Below are 14497 nucleotides of genomic sequence, written 5' to 3'. Positions count from 1 at the left end.
TGGTGGGCTCCAATACCCCTGCACCCTTGTCAAGGGGGCTGCAGGGCTGGTGGTGGCTGAGGTGCTCTTTTTACCCCGACGAGAAGGAGGGGGGGGCTCATGGTCAGGAAAGAAGGTAGCAGTAGAGAGATAGATTTTCTTGGGACAATGGATAGTGGTAGGTACAGTGGGTATGGGAGTGGAGGGAGAGGATGTGGTTGTAGGCGAGACAAGTTTGCTGTCTTTGGGTGCAGGTGCAGGAGCGGGAGGCTGTCGTGCGGTGGATGGCTGTTGGGTGGGTGGGTGGCTGCGTTTGTGTGGTGTGGAAGAGGGGGTGACAGACACAGTGGGAGAGGACACAGGGGACGTGTAAATGGCAGTGGGGGTGGTGACTGCACGTGTGCGGACTGTAGTGGAGGGTATGCTGGTGATGGAAACACTGGCTGATGGTGAGGTGAATGAAGGTGTGAGTGTAGACGTCACAGGGAGGGAGGAGGGAGACGAGGAGGTGGGGGTCACAGAGGTGGTAGTGACTGTTGGCATGTCTGCATCGGAATGTTGCTTGTGTGAATGTCTGCGTGATCTGTGGTGCTTGTGTTTGGATGAGCTGCTCTTGGGTGTTGAGGTGTGTGCAGGCTGGTCTGATGGTGTGGGTGGGACAGGCAGAGGAACAGGAGACTGGGAGGAGGGAGTTAGTAGAGGGAGGCAGGAGACAGGGACAATGGCTGCCGTCAGTGCTGAGGCCAGAGCCTGGAACGATCGCTGATGGGCAGCCTGACCCGAATGAATGCCCTCCAGGTACGCATTGCTGCGATGAACCTTCCTCTCCACCCCCTGGATGGCATTCAAAAGGGTAGTCTGCCCAACAATGAGCGTTCGGAGGAGGTCAATGACCTCCTCACTGAGGGCAGCGGGGGTAACAGGGGCAGGGCCTGAGGTGCCTGGGGCGAAGGAGATGCCCGGCTTCCTGGCAGAGCGGGCACGGGGCGAACGCTGAGGGGCTGCTGGGAGGGCGGAGATGGTGCGCTGGGTGGCGGCTGTACCTGTAATGGCGGGGGGCACGGATGGTGCCACCCCCGCAAGGGAGCTCCCTTCCGAGGACGTGTCCATGTCGCTGCAGGGTCCAGTCGTCCCCGTTGTGGAGCTCCCCTCGCCCTCCGTCTCACTGGTCCAGTCAGACTCTGTGGCATGGCCCTCCTGGGCCATGTGAGATGCAGCTCCCTCCTGCCCCGATGCCACTTCTCCTCCGCCTGATGATGCTGATGCACACAAGCACAGAAAGACAAACAAAAAGGGGGGGGGAGAGAGAAATAAAGAGATTTTGAGTACATGGATCACCGGTACAGTTAGCGGACATGACAGACACAGATGCCCCCTGCACTAAGTTGCGCACTTGGGGTCCGCTACGCATTCTGTGGAACATGCCCTACACGCCTAAAGTTGACAACTGCACCCATGGATGACACGGCCCAGGGATGGCTGTACTGACACACTACTGAGGGTGGTGGCTGGGGACACAGGGGCTTACGGGGGTGCCCAGCCTCCAGATATCGCCCTGGCCTAGGGGGACCCACAGCCCTCCTCCCCCACCCAGACACCTCCACTGCGCGACAACAGAGTAGATAATGCTTGTACTCACCCCCTTGTGTCTGCTGTGCTGCCCTCACGCGCCCATCCAAATCAGGGTAGGCCACCGCCAGTATCCGGAACATCAGGGGGGTCAGTTGACGGCAGGCACAACGCCTACGTTGGGAGGCCATCCCCAGCAGAGACTCGGCGGTCTTCTTGGTCCCGCGGCGGATGTCCTCCCACCTCTTGCGGCAGTGGGTGCCCCGTCGATGGTGGACCCCCAGGGTCCGGACTTCCTTGGCGATGGCACGCCAAATCCCGATCTTCTCATGGGCGCGGACCTATGTGACACGTACAGGGAGGGAGAAATACCACGTTCAAGTTTGTCTGCATTTTCGTTGCCAGTGGCCCAACGCCCCCCAGGCCCCCCGCCAGGCCCCCCGCCAGCCCCAACATGCCCCCCATCCCCGCCAGGCCCCCCGCCAGGCCCAACATGCCCCCCATCCCCGCCAGGCCCCCCGCCAGGCCCAACATGCCCCCCATCCCCGCCAGGCCCCCCGCCAGGCCCAACATGCCCCCCATCCCCGCCAGGCCCCCCGCCAGGCCCCCCGCCAGCCCCAACATGCCCCCCATCCCCGCCAGGCCCCCCGCCAGGCCCCCCGCCAGGCCCAACATGCCCCCCATCCCCGCCAGGCCCCCCGCCAGGCCCCCCGCCAGGCCAAACATGCCCCCCATCCCCGCCAGGCCCCCCGCCAGGCCCAACATGCCCCCCATCCCCGCCAGGCCCCCCGCCAGGCCCCCCGCCAGCCCCAACATGCCCCCCATCCCCGCCAGGCCCCCCACCAGGCCCAACATGCCCCCCATCCCCGCCAGGCCCCCTGCCAGCCCCAACATGCCCCCCATCCCTGCCAGGCCCCCCGCCAGGCCCCCAAGCCAGCCAGTGGCCCCAAATCCATATAGAATTAAACTCACTTGTTGGTCTGGAGGACCGTAGAGTAGCGCATACTGGGGGAGGACCCCATCCACAAGTTTCTCCAACTCCTCTCCAGTGAAGGCAGGGGCCCTTTCCCCAGTCGCAGCAGCCATTGTCCCTTCCAGACCGAGGTCACAGCAACACTTGCAGTATAGGTCCTCTCCTGTGAAAGTTCAAGTCGCAAGTGGATAAGTAGATAGGAAATGTCGGTCACGTCCGCGGCGGTGCGTACCGCGGCGGTGCGTACCGCCACCGCCGGCGCCCTTCGCCATTGGCTCCTGAAACCCATAGGCTTCAATGTTAACCAATGCGGCTTCGCGCCGCGGTCTTCGACCGCCGACCGCTGCGGTGTGCCACGCCAGCGCATTGACCTCACATCCCATTGTCACACTTCACAGGTCAGGCAGCCGCCATTTCGAGGGTCCACATGGCTCAATTTCAACTGCGTCACACAGGCCTAGGCCTTGCATAGCCACTCAGACACGCCATTCACTGCATAGAGAATCGTTTACTGTGCAAGCTGTGAGTACGTACCTGTGGGTTGCTTGACTCTGTGCTCCATGTTGTCCTTCCTAGGCACCGTCCGCTGGGTTTGGCGAGGAGACGGATGAATCCTCGCGTGTACCGACCGCTGGTGGACCTGTCGACAATGGAAGAACGCCACATTATCCTGACCTACCGGCTTGACCGTGCCACTATGCATGAACTGTGTGCCCAGCTGGAGCCCGACCTGATGTCCCCCATCCGCCAACCCACAGGGATTCCCCCTCTGGTACAGGTCCTGTCAGTACTCCATTTCTTGGCAAGTGGGTCATTTCAGACAACAGTGGGAATTGCTTCTGGGATGTCTCAGCCCATGTTTTCGAAGGTGTTATCCAGAGTGTTGTCTGCCCTGATGAAATACGTGAGGAGCTACATCATTTTCCCTGAGGTGGGCGAATTGGCTACAGTGAAGGGTGATTTCTACGCCCTTGGACATATTCCCAACGTCATTGGTGCCATTGATGGGACCCATGTGGCTTTGGTTCCCCCAAGAGACAGGGAGCAGGTGTACAGGAACAGAAAAAGTTACCATTCCATGAACATCCAGGTGGTGTGTTTGGCTGACCAGTACATCTCGCATGTAAATGCCAAATTCCCAGGGTCAGTGCATGACGCCTACATCCTGAGGAATAGCAGCATCCCTTACGTGATGGAACAGCTAGAGAGACACCGTGTATGGCTATTGGGGGACTCTGGGTACCCCAACCTGTCGTGGCTACTGACCCCAGTAAGGAATCCCCGGACCAGGGCAGAGGAACGGTACAATGAGGCCCATGGGCGTACTAGGAGGGTGATCGAACGCACCTTTGGCCTCCTAAACGCCAGGTTTCGGTGCCTGCATATGACAGGGGGATCCCTAATGTACTCACCTAAGAAGGTGTGTCACATCATCGTGGCCTGCTGCATGCTTCACAACCTGGCTTTGCGCCGCCAGGTGCCTTTCCTGCAGGAGGATGGTCGAGACGGTGGTGTTGTGGCAGCTGTGGAACCTGTGGAGAGTGACGAGGAGGAAGACGACGGGGCTGAAACAGACAACAGGGACAGAATCATTGAACAGTACTTCCAATAGGACACAGGTAACAATTCAAACATAATTTAGTAAATGTGAACTACTCTCCTGCATCTCTGCTGCCTGTCTATTTGTCCCAGTGTATGATGACTGAGTTGTGGCTTTTCCCTCCCTATTTCAGATCTGGGGTCCCCACTACGAGTCCTGTGCTTCGTTTCCCCATGGGCTACAGCTTTGTGGCAGCTGTTTGTTGACTTCACTATGTACAAGGACATATTTGCAATGTCATGTCAATTACAATATTTTGAAATCACAGCCAGACTCCAGATAGTTTTGTGCAAAATAGGTGTTTATTTCAGTGCTCAAAATGGGATGGGTGGTTTCAAGTGGGTGGGGGCTATGGTGAAGGAATGTCCATGGCAGAGTCCAGAGTAACAGTCACACAGGTGCATTGTCCAGAGGCCTGTGGAGAGATGGAGCATGGGCAGTTCAAGGATGGACAGGGTGACAATGTGGGACAGTGGGCTGACATCAGGTGGTATCCTTTGCTGGTGGGGGTCTTGACATCCTACTCTGTCTTCTTGCGAGATCTCAGGGCCCTCTTGCGGGGTGGTTCTTCTCCTGCAGGAGGTGGGGGTCTGGTGGGCTGCTGTTGTGCGGGGGCCTCCTGTCCACTAGCGCCGGCGGAGGTGGTTGGCTGTTCTTGGTCCAGGCTAGTGGCAGGGGCCCTTTGTTGTTGTTGAGTGTCCGTCCTGGTGTTGATGAGGTCCTGCAGCAGCCCTACCATGGTAACCAGGGTGGAGGTGAGGGCTCTGATGTCCTCCCTGTACCCCCGATAGTGTTCCTCCTGCAGTACCTGGATCTCCTGGAACCGGGCCAGTACCGTCGCCATCGTCTCCTGGGAGCGGTTGTATGCTCCCATGATGGTGGTGAGGGCCTCGTGGAGAGTGGGTTCCCTGGGCCCGTCCCCCCCCTGTCGCACAGCTGCCCTCCGAGTTGCCCTGTTTCCCTGGGCCTCTGCCCCCTGGCCGGTGTGCCCACTACCACTGCCCCCAGGTCCCTGTTGTTGTTGGGGTGGTGGGTTATCCTGGGTGCCCTGTAGTGGTAGACACACCGCAGATTGACGCGCCTTGGAGACAGAGGCATGGGCCCGCTGGGTGGGAGCTGTGCTGGTGTTCCCAGAGGGGTTTGGGTCTGTAGTGGCCTGTGCCTGTGTGAGGGGAACCGACTGTCCAGAGGTCCCCGATGGTCCGGGCTGGTCATCAGTGTCCAGGTCGACAGAGCTGCTGTCAGAGGCATGGGCCCGCTGGGTGGGAGCTGTGCTGGTGTTCCCAGAGGGGTTTGGGTCTGTAGTGGCCTGTGCCTGTGTGAGGGGAACCAACAGTCCAGAGGTCCCCGATGGTCCGGGCTGGTCATCAGTGTCCAGGTCGAGAGAGCTGCTGTCATCGCTGACGGCCTCTTGGGTGGGGGGTGTGGAGAATTCTGGGCCCTCTGTGGCGGTGTGTTGACGGGTGGGTCCTGCAGGGGTATAGAGGTATGGTTATAGTTTCAATGTGTGGCATATGGGTGTATCTGTGGGTTCCCGTGTCCCCAAGTGCTGGCATTCGTGTGTGGGGGCTTTGGTGAGGGTGGCTTGTGGGGGGGATGTGTATATGCATTGGGCATGCTTTGGTGATGGGTGTCCATGCTTAGTGGACGCATGCAGGCCTAGGTTTTGGGATGTGTGGGTTGTGATGGTGAGACATTGGCAGGGAATAGGTGTGCTGGGGGTGGGGGTGAGGATGGTGGTGGGGGTGAGGATGGTGGTGGGGGTGAGGGTGGGGGTGAGGATGGGGGTGGGGGTGAGGGTGGGGTTCGAGGATGGGGGTGAGGGTTGGGGTATGATTTGGCATGCAGGTGGGGGGGAAGCAGTAGTGAAGCTTCAACTTACCAGTATCCATTCCTCCGCCGACTCCTGCGAGGCCGTCAGGATGCAGGATGTTCAAGACTTCCTCCTCCCATGTTGTAAATTGTGGGGGTTGAGGTGGGGGTCCTCCGCCAGTCTTCTGCACGGCGATGTTGTGCCTGGATACCATGGAACGCACCTTCCCCCGTAGGTCGTTCCATCGCTTCCTGATGTCTTCCCGATTTCTGGGGTGCTGTCCCACAGCGTTGACCCTGTCGACAATCCTCTGCCATAGCTCCGTCCTCCGGGCAATGCTGGTGTATTGGATCTGTGTGCCGAAGAGCTGGGGCTCTACCCGAATGATTTCCTCCACCATGACCCTGAGTTCTTCGTCTGAGAAGCGGGGGTGTCTTTGGGGTGCCATGGAGTGGTGTGTATGATGTGTGGGGTGGAGTATGTGTAGTTAAGTGTGTTGAGTGTGGTGGTGTGTGTTGTTTTGTGTGTGGATATTGTGTGGGTGATGGTGTAGTGTGCCTCTGTGTGATGGTATTCTGTGATCGCTGATGTGTCTCTCAGTGCTTCTTTCTGAATTTTTGGTCGTAGGGGTTTGTGGGTGATGTGGGTGTGTGTTTTATATTGTATTGTGTGTGTGGGAGTGGTGTGTGTATGTGTATCAGGTGTGTGGAATTCAAATCGGCCAATGTGGCTGAGTTTTGTTCGTTTGTGTGTATTCTGACCGCGGCGGTGTGTACCGCCAATGGAAAACCGCGTTTGAAAGACCGCTGCGTGGATTCGTGGGTCGTAATGGCATGGGCGTATTTCTGTTGGCGTGACGGTGGAGGTTTGGTCACCTCCACTTATCCGCCGACCGCTGGTCTGGCGGTCTGTTGTGGCTGTCGGACTTTCGGAGGTTTGGCTGCTGCGGGTCAGAATGACCGTGGTGGGTTACCCCGACCGCGGCGGAATTATGGAGGATTTCTGACCGGCGGTAGGCGCCTTTTACCGCCGAGGTCAGAATGACCACCTATATATGCTTATTTCCCGATGATCCTGCTGTCAATAGCAAGTCAGCTTGGAAAGATCAAAAGAGGGTTCAATTAATAGGAGTGATCACTCTTAGGAACGAAGGGTGGCTTTCAGAGGAATTACATGCATGTTATGAATGCCTAAAGGAATGAAATTACCATACACTGTTAAGAAAAGGACAAGAGATTGGCCCACATGCTTTTGGACAGGATGCAAGGTTATATCACAGAATTGACAGTTTCTAATTTGTCATTCTATAATATACAATTTGTTGGTTTTATTACTTCTGCTAGGATGTTAATGGTAAGCTCTGGATTCTTCACAGAAACCTGTTCACTTAATAGTGCCGACATTGCTTGCATTTTATTGAAACTCACCCACATCCTCAGTTTAAAAATCTAGTTTAATGCAGAAGCCATCAGTGATAAACCATCTTTCCTATGAAGTGAGAGGTGGGAAAAACAAGCATACATACATGGCATTATTCATGGCATGACTGGGTAAATAGACAATGGCCTGGTGTTATATATACAATGTATTCACCTATACTGGTTTGCACAACTTCGATTTTGAGAATCACTTCTTTTTACTCTACTGCTCAAATGATCTTATGGCCCTTTTTAAAAATATATTTTTATTATTTCTTCATTTGAAAAGCAGTTAATTTCAAACATATAGCAGACATGTTACTTTTACCACAGCCATATAAATCAGCGCTTAATGTATTGAGGTTTCATAAAGCTATTTCCCCTTCTCATGAATTATGTTCTATGTTCAGTATCCATATGCACTGTGTATTATCACCATCCTATTACTGTCATTTAGCCTCTGCCCCCACCCGGTTCCTCTTGCTGTATAGGTCAGTCACACATGCTCCAAGATATATTATTTCAGAACCAACATTGGGTCATACAGGAGTTCTCCAGGCTCTCCTACTCTCTTATTTCTCTATTGCTATTCAGCAGTCCCTAAATTATATGGGCCATACCTCTGGGTTATTTTCCCATTCCTACATATCTATGTGTTCTGCATTCATGGAGGCCTGCTATCTGGGGGATCCATCAAGTTCTGTACCATCTCTGCCCAGTCTGCTAAGTCTTCTGTTTTGCAACACATCTGAGGTGTTTCATGTATGTTTCCTCAATTAGTGCCTATACCCACATGTGTCTAATCTATCTACTCCGTTATCTCTATTCTTCTTTTGGTTAGTATTGTACCTGGTGATGTAAATTCATGATTTCATTTTATGCTTCTGTATAAACACATTTTACAGCATGAGTGTAAGGCCCCGAACAAAATGCAGGACTTAGATAATTTCACCCCTTCTCCCTTCATTTGTGTTGGCTCTGCAAACAGGCAAGACTATTTAAAGAGTTTTTATCTGAAGAAATGTTTGATGACAAAAAGTGAAAAAGTTTCAATTACACATCCTATGAAATGTAATTAAAACATTGTAAAATACACCCAGTAGTGCTATGAATATTTCACCCTGGATTATTTTTTCAGTGCCTGCTAGTTGTGCTTAATTTGTGCTTAATTTTTAAAACACTAATCATCTTGTTACAAGTGTGGCAGTCTTCAGACCACCACACTTGCAGTGGCGGTCAAGACCGCCGCTGTTGCAGTGGTCTGATCACCACATTCAAACCCTGGTGGTCGGAGTACCAGGGAACCGCCAGCACCGCCAGGATCCATGGTCCTGGTGGCCTGGCGGGGGCAGAGATCATAATCCACCAGAGCAGCACTACATGCAGTGATGCCCTGTGGATTATGACCTTGTTCGCCGCCAGCCTGGCAGTGGAGAACAGGTGCAGGAGGCCACAGGGTGGCCCTGCACTGCCCATGCACTTAGCATGGGCAGTGGAGAGGCTCCCACGCCCACCACCCTTTGCAAACAGTGAACATTGCAAGGGTGCTGGTGCACTCTAAGGGCTATAACATTGCTGCCGGCTCGATTACGAGCCGGAGACAATACTGTAGCCTGTTTCCCACTAGGCCGGTGGGCAGAAACTGAGGTTTTCGCCCACCGACCTAGCAGTTAACTCTTAATTACTCCGGCGGAACGGTCGCCAGGAGGCTTTCGCGTCCGCCAAACTCTTAATAAGGCTCTAAGTCTACCGTCCCAAAGATTTCCTTAGGAGCTTGCTGCAAGTGCTGGTTAATGGTGGTGCTGCCAAATGACAAGGATTCCTAGTCTTGATTTCACCTCTTCTTCCCTCTCCATATCAGATGTTATCTTCAAGCATTACTTTACAACACATACAATCCTGGATGACATTGCACCACCTCAAATTCAACTCCAACAAAATTGAGTTTCGGCTTATCAGGTCTTGCCATTTTTCAGGATTTGAAACTTGCTTCACTTCATGGATATCTCAGAACAGTTAGCTATTTGAAAACAAATCCACATACCTTGACTTCATTCTTGGTAGTCACTTTAACCTTCATAAACATATTACCAACACCACCAAAAATGCCAACTATCAACTAAAATTCAATTCTGTGATACAACATTATATCCTGCAACTTGTCCAAAAGGATGTGGTCCAATCTCTTGTCCTCTCCATAACAGCAATTGGTAATTTCATTCTTTTCAGCATTCATAAAATTCATCCCTCTCAAAGCCACCCTTCATGCTGTAACCCTGATCATTCCTAAGAGTGATCACTTCAACTATTTTAACCCTCTTTTGATCTTCCCAAGCTGACTTGATGTTGACAGCAGGATCATTTGGAAATTAGCTTATATAGTACACAAATTACTTCATGCTGCCTCATTAGACTACATTGCTAAGAAAATTAAAACTCTGAAGCATCCCACAACCTCTACCTCTGATGCACTCCTCCTTGGGACTCTTGCCTTTAACAGAAAAGTACCTTGAAACAATGTTTGTCAGCTTCGTAAAACTTTACTGTCATTCTAAACGACAATACATTGTGTTAAACAACAATACACATTGTGAGAAATTGAGTTGTTGGTTGAATGTGGTGTGAACCGTAGTCAAGTAACAGCCACAACCCCGTGCGGTGTGAACCACAAAAAGTCACTAAATTAACCTGTGCTTAATCCTGGGGAGCTTGGCAGGAGAACCAGGCTTAATTTAAAAGGAGCATGTAAAGTATTTATGCTGCACACAAACAGTAATTCTATTAATTAAAAAAGATATGTAAATAAAAAACAATATTCTTAACTTCTCTATTGAGTCCCCAATATTTTATATATGTTTGACAAGATGTTACACCACGATACATTTGAAACAATACTGGTAATTCACCTAAACCGCAGGTTATAAAACTGCACAGGACACTTGAGGCTATAACTCTGCAAGTGTTGGCAGTACTTGGATATTTGAGTTATGTGCTTGTGCCACTGAGGATGTGCCTGGACACACAGACTACTGCTTTGGGAGTTAAGGCTTTAATTGGCCATTTATGATGCACTTTGGCATTTGGGCAATGTCAGGGCTTTGAGAGCGTGCCCCAGCATTCGAGCTGTAATTGGCTACCAGTCTTTGCTTTTGAGAATATGATGAATGTATCTGGACTGCATTTAGGTACTTGATGCTTTGCTCTCAGTACGTGCATTCCTACATCACTGGCACATGCTGGCATCCTAGTTAATATAAGCAAGGTAGCTAATTTCGATTGGTTATGCTCTAGTACCTTTTTTATTAATTTTGCACTTGTGTGTTTGAGCTATCCCAACAGGGCCACACATGGGCAAGTCGAATTTCAAATATGGCAGCTTGGCTAAAATGTCAAAAACACATCTAGAATCCCAGCGGTTTTGGGTCGTTCAGTACTTCGTGAACTAGCGGTCTACCGAGAGTGCGCATCTCATACATGTATCCAGCGCTTTGAGACCCTCACGGGTGAATAGCCGCGCTTTACAAATATCGATTGATTGACTTGCAAACACTCCAGAGATTTGCTGTTCAAATGTTCCACTAGTTGTATAAACTCTCTGATAAAATTGAAACGTTTGCATCTTTCATGCCGTTAATCTGAAATGTACTTGCAAAATTTATCAGTTCATGATATGGGCACGAAAACATTGCAGCTGTTCAAGGAATCGAGGAATCATTGATTCACTGGGCTAACGAGTCAACATTGTAATCAGAAATGTTGTACAGCGATTACACACGTCAGCCACAAGATGGCTGGGGAAAGGCATAGAATATTGTGCAATCCTTCATACAGGATTAAAGATCTATTAATAAATTAAGGTCGTATTACATTAAGTGCACGAGGATGCACCACTATGCTCTCCGGTGCATAATGATGCATTTTGTGCAGTGTTATAGAACACACAAAGAGTGCAGGTGCTAACCAGCAGCACCCTGTCACACAAACATCATTTCTGGAAGGGCTTATTGTTGCTGCTCAATGACTTTTAACAAGCAAAAGGCATATAGTTTGCTGTTTGGAATACAGCTCATAATTTGTATTCAGATGTGTGACAAATTTTAGAAATAAAAAAAGTGTAGTGGAGAATTTCCCTAATTTTCTTTTTAGCGCCAACATTGACCCTCAGACTTTAGGGACACAGAGATCACTGTGCCGGAATTATCTTTGTTTATTAAGAAGTCATTCATTTAATGCCTTTCTCCTTTAAAAATATTCCATTTTGTCAGAACCTAGTTGCACACCAGTGCTCATAACAAGTTCCGATGGGAAACCTTTTAACGCAAAAACTTTAAAATTAAACCAATGGCTGCTTGCATGGTCATTACCTCAACAAAATCATAATCTACTCACCTTGAGAAATCATTTGGGCATACAATTAAATAACACATATCATGCAGCAAGGGAATTAATGGTCGGACAAATGCTAAACAAACCTAACCCAAGCATTTTCTGGAAAATATACTGACAGTAGTGGTGTGTCTTTAAGTTTCTGAAGGGGCTTAATAGAGGCCCAAGCAGCCTATGCAGTACGGGAGTCCCCCAGGCTTACCCATTCTGGAGGTGGCCCCCTCAACCCCTACTGATGTGAGTGTGGAGAGTCCCTGCAGCAAATCTTGCAGGGTAGGCCTCCTCACGTTTTGCTGCACCACCCAGTTTGTGGTGTCTATTTTATAACTGTCTCACAGTTATTCACAACAGCATCCGCACTACTATCCACAGGAAACGACTAGAACAACTTTCTAAGTATTTTTTTTAACCAGTTCTGTGGCGAGGACGTAGTGGTTACATCCTGCGGCACAGTGCTGCTGTGCCGAGGAAGTAACCATTACGTCCTCGGCACACAGCCCAGAGGGAGCGCTCTCGCTCCCTCTGTGTGCTTCCCCCCGCCCCCCCAAAGGCAGGGATGGAAGGGGAAGCCCTTCCCCTTCCACCCCCGACCCTCCCCCACTCCCCCTGTTACATCAGCGTGTGAGCGCGCGCTGTTTGTCACAGAGCCTCCCCCATCGCGCTGGAAGCTCAGTTTCCAGCGCGATCAAAAGGGAAATGCTTTGCATTTCTCTTTCGATCACGTGGGGGAGGCCCGGAGAGGCTTCAAAGAGAAGGAAATGTATTGCTTGCAATCCGGCTTTTGAAACGGCCACTAGACACCAGGGATTTTTTTTTTTTTTAATTGTCATAAAGGGTGCGACCCCTTGGGCAAGGGTCGCTCCCAGGGGGGGCATTTTTTTGGAAGGCCTTTGTTTTTGTTTTTTGTTTACTTTTTTGTTTTAGGTGTGGGGAGCGACCCCTTAGGCAAATTATATTTAGGCCATTTCTGCCCTCCTTGGGGGCAGATTGGCCTATTTTGATGAGGCCAATTTGCCCCCAAGGGGGACAGAAACCACTAGACACCAGGGAGTTTTCTTTTTTACATGAATTTCACGCAAGGGGAGCGACCCCTTAGGTAAGGGTCGCTCCCCGGGGGGGGGGGGAATTATTTTAGGCCATTTCTGCCCCCCTGGGGGGTAGATCAGCCTATTTTGATTAGGGTGATCTGCCCCCAAGGGGGGCAGAAACCACTAGGCACCAGGGATTTTTTGTTTTTTTTGTTTTACAGATGGGGAGCAACTCCTTGGACAAGGTCACTCCCCTGGAGGGGAAAATTGTATTTAGGCCATTTCTGCCCCCTTTGGGGGCAGATCGGCTGATTTCTGCTATGCCAATCCGCCCCTAAGGGGGGCAGAAACCACTAGGCACCGGGGATTTTTTTTGGGGCGCCAATGTCACGCAGGGGGAGCGACCCCGTAGGCAACGGTCGCTCCCGGGAGGGGGTTGGGGGTGGGGTGGGGTGGCAAATTTATTTTAGGCCATTTCTGTCCCCCCTGGGGGCAGATCGGCCTATTGTTATTAGGCCGATCTGCCCCCAGGGGGGGCAGAAACCTCTAGGCGCCAGGGCAAATTTTTTTTGTTTGTTTTTGTTTGTTTGTTTGTTTTCTTACAGATGGGGAGCGACCCATTAGGCAAGGGTCGCTCCCCTGGGGGCAAATTGTATTTAGACCATTTCTGCCCCCCTTGGGGCCAGATTGGCCGATTTTAGGTCAATCTGCCCCCAAGGGGGCAGAAACCACTAGGCACCGGTGCTTTTTTTTTTGGCGCCAATGTCGCGCAGGGGGAGCTGCCTCGTAGGCAATGGTCGCTCCCGGGGTGGGGCGGATTGGGGGGGGTTGGAGGAGGCAAATTTATTTTAGGCAATTTCTGCCCCCCTGGTGGCAGATCGGCCTATTGGTATTAGGCCGATCTGCCCCCAGGGGGGGCAGAAACCTCTAGGAGTCAGGGCAAATTTTTGTTTTGTGTTTTTTTTTTTTTTTTTAGATATGTGGAGTGACCCATTAGGCAAGGGTCGCTCCCCTGTGGGGCAAATTGTATTTAGACCATTTTTGCCCCCCTTGGGGGCAGATTGGCCGATTTTAGGTCAATCTGCCCCCAAGGGGGCAGAAACCACTAGGCACCGGGGATTTTTTTTTTTGGTGCCAATGTCACGCAGGGGGAGCGACCCCATAGGCAAGGGTCGCTCCCGGGGAGGGGGGTTGGGGGGGAAAATTTATTTTAGGCCACTTCTGCCCCCCGGGGGCAGATCGGCCTATTTTTATTAGGCCGATCTGCCCCCAGGGGAGGCAGAAACTTCTAGGCGCCAGGCCAAATTTTTGTTTTGTGTTTTTTTTTTGTTTGTTTGTTTTTTTAGAGATGGGGAGCGACCCATTAGGCAAGGGTTGCTCGCCTGGGGGGCAAATTGTATTTAGACCATTTCTGTCCCCCTTGGGGGCAGATTGGCCGATTTTAGGTCAATCTGCCCCCAAGGGGGCAGAAACCACTAGGCACCGGGGATTTTTTTTTGGTGCCAATGTCACGCAGGGGGAGCGACCCCGTAGGCAAGGGTCGCTCCCGGGGGGGGGTAGTGGGGGGGCAACTTTATTTTAGGCCATTTCTGCCCCCCGGGGGCAGATCGGCCTATTGTTATTATGCAACGCAAGGGGAGCGACCCCGTAGGCAAGGGTCGCTCCCGGGGTGGGGTTGCGGGGGTGGGGGACAAATTTAATTTAGGCCATTTCTGCCCCCCCTGGGGCCGG

The sequence above is a fragment of the Pleurodeles waltl genome, chromosome 1_1 (assembly GCF_031143425.1).
Source record: "Pleurodeles waltl isolate 20211129_DDA chromosome 1_1, aPleWal1.hap1.20221129, whole genome shotgun sequence".
Lineage (NCBI taxonomy): Eukaryota > Metazoa > Chordata > Amphibia > Caudata > Salamandridae > Pleurodeles > Pleurodeles waltl.
Note: the sequence above shows the minus strand (reverse complement) of the source record.